The sequence below is a fragment of the Macadamia integrifolia genome, chromosome 9 (assembly GCF_013358625.1).
Source record: "Macadamia integrifolia cultivar HAES 741 chromosome 9, SCU_Mint_v3, whole genome shotgun sequence".
NCBI classification, from domain to species: Eukaryota; Viridiplantae; Streptophyta; class Magnoliopsida; order Proteales; family Proteaceae; genus Macadamia; species Macadamia integrifolia.
This window is the reverse complement of record NC_056565.1, coordinates 12,098,277-12,101,145: the sequence shown is the minus strand read 5'-3', so window position 1 is coordinate 12,101,145 and position 2,869 is coordinate 12,098,277.

Genomic DNA, 2,869 nt, shown 5'->3' with positions numbered 1-2,869 from the left:
TTTTTTTTTTTTTTTTTTTTGGCTTAAGATCAGCAAATAGACATTATTAAGAATGAATGAATGAATTACAAGGAAGCAAAACAAAGGCCCCATGACCCAACCACAACTAGTTAACCTATCCACCTTCGGCATTGTCATCAGCAGACAAGAAGATTGATTTAGACATACACATCAGCTAAATTTTAAAAAGTTGTTTCCTTAGAGCATTTTATTTCAGTAATAGTGAACCAAGGAGGCACCTCCCAAATAGTTGTCATTCTTGAAGTTGTGGCATGTTTTGCAAGTAGATCTGCCACCGAATTGACCACTCTATAGCAATGAGTTATTCCAAGAGATCCTTTCGATAGCTCTTACAAAATAACCATTGTTCACAAAAGCATCAATATGGAATTGTTTCACTTTTAATGCACCACACCACAGATTGAGAGTCACATTCCACCGAGATCCGTAAGAGATCTAAAGTCACAGTACTCCAAATAACTTCAAAAGATGATGTAAACTCCATCCAAAAATTAGATGCAATACCTTGAAAGGTGAAGAAGCAATGCAGGGGATGGCCTGAATGATTTATAAAAATACCCTAGCTCCAGAGTTGCCTAGATTGCCTAAGGAGCAACCATCAATCTTTATATCGATGCATCTAGCCTCCGGACAAGACCAATAAAGTTTTGTTATTTTATTGTCAGAAACAACAAAACTTATTATGTGCATCGAACTAATAGTTGTCTTCAATACCATAAATTTTTTTCAAAAGTTATATATGTCACATACTTAAATCAACACACCCACTTGCCCTTGTTCGTCTAATAGACCTAAAAAATCTAACTGCCTCTACTCTTTTGTAGATATGAGATATGTCTTTTTTTTTTTCCTTTTAACAAATAATCTTTGAACCTTATTAACATGAAAACTATTTGAAATTAAATTATTATCAAATTCATATATAGTTAAATTAGTATGTTCACACAATAGGAGATCTATAGTTATCTTACTAGTCAAATTTTAACCCAAAATTAAAATTATTGTACAAATAGGTTATAGCATATTTATATGTTTGGACCGTGGTTTGCCCCTTGTTAAATACTCCTAGCAGATTGAAACTTCACCAGTAAATTAAAAATGGAATCTTCTGTCATATGGACCCACCTATATCCATCAAAACCAATCAAATGAAAATAAAATAAAAATAGAGATATATATTCCTTTTTAAGGAATGTCTCCCTCACACTAGCATCCAAAAGCAATAGCATCACATGCTGCCTTTCTTCACAGGAGTGATGACTTGACAATTTGGCCGTGGAATAGATAAGAGATTGGTTAACAAAAAAATTAAATTAAATTAAATATTTAAGGTTACATATTGCAGATTTTGGTGGTATGGAGATTTCACATAGATTTTTCCGGCAATGCATAGATTTTTCCGGCAATTTATGGTGCATTTTGGCTGCTTATTTTGTTGCGTGACGCAAGAAGTCCGGTGAATATATATGTTCACGTAAGTGAAACAATCACTCACACTCAATTAAGGACACGTGTAAGGAAATGACTGGGTAATCAACTCCTTAGATTTAACGTTCAATTCTCCATTTTTATTTTTTATTTTTGGGAAAATCATCCCATCTTTTTATTAGGGAACCCATACTTCACGTTTGTAGTCCTTTATTATTTTTTTAATATTTAATTATTTCATCTTCTCTCTCCTTCGTATTTTCAATCCTTTCTTTCTGATAGACACTTTCCCCACTCCATTCCCTGTAGCCCATTCGTGGTAGACTGTCAAGCTAAGGATGTGAATTTGTAACTCAAATCGTTTATTGAAATCAAATCGATTTATTTACATTAAAATCGTAAAACCGTTTAATAAATGGTGCGGTTATGGTTTTAAGTTTCAGGTCGATTAGTTAAATGGGTTAGGTTGATTTTAATCGTGGAACCCGTTGGTTTCAAACCGAATTGAAATCGTTTAAATCGAACAGTTTAAAACCGTTTAAACCATTTAAACCGATCCGATTAATCCGTATAACAATTAAATAAAGAAGGGGTAGTAATCCGTATAACAATTAACAATTAAATTAAGTGTCTATCCTGCTTTAGTATGATTTATTACAATTCAGTTCAAATTTAGGTTTTAGATCATGAACTTGTAATCCATATATATTACTATGTTATTTTATTATCATAGATGTGGTGTTTTAGCTGAACCACTTGTCATTTTAATATTTTATGCTGTAGAAGGCTGGATTTGGATGTTGTATGATATTAGGTCTAAATGTTTGAGAATGACCATGCAAAGAAATAGCACTAGATTATCAAATTCAGACATACCATCGTTAATATAGAATCTCTTATTTGTGGTTGCCAATTATTTTTTTATAAGCTTACGATCTTCAGTTTAGAGATGGTTGCAAGTTATAATAAATCGATTGTGAACCGTTTTACAAACCGTATAAAATAAATCGAAATCCAAACCGTTTAAAACCGTGAAATCGACACCGTTTAAAAATCGTGGAAACCGAAACCGTTTACTAAACGGTCATGGTTTCAAAAAGTGGAACCGTTTAGTAAATGGTGCGATTATGATTTTAGTCAAATAAATATGAACCAAATCGATCTGCACTGTTTAAATCAAAACCAAACCAATTAACACCCCTATGTCAAGCGGGTGGTGATTGATGTTCTACCATAGTTGCGAGCTTGCGTAAATTTTATTAGAAGGTACATGATGGTTCCAAGTATTTTATTTTTCAATAGTTTGTCATAACAGTAAATTGTCAAGAGGGTGATGATTGATGTGGAGGAGAAAGATCCAACGTTGAGGCAGGGTTGCAAAGTTCTTTGTGGATTCTTGTAAGGAATATAAAAAGGAGGG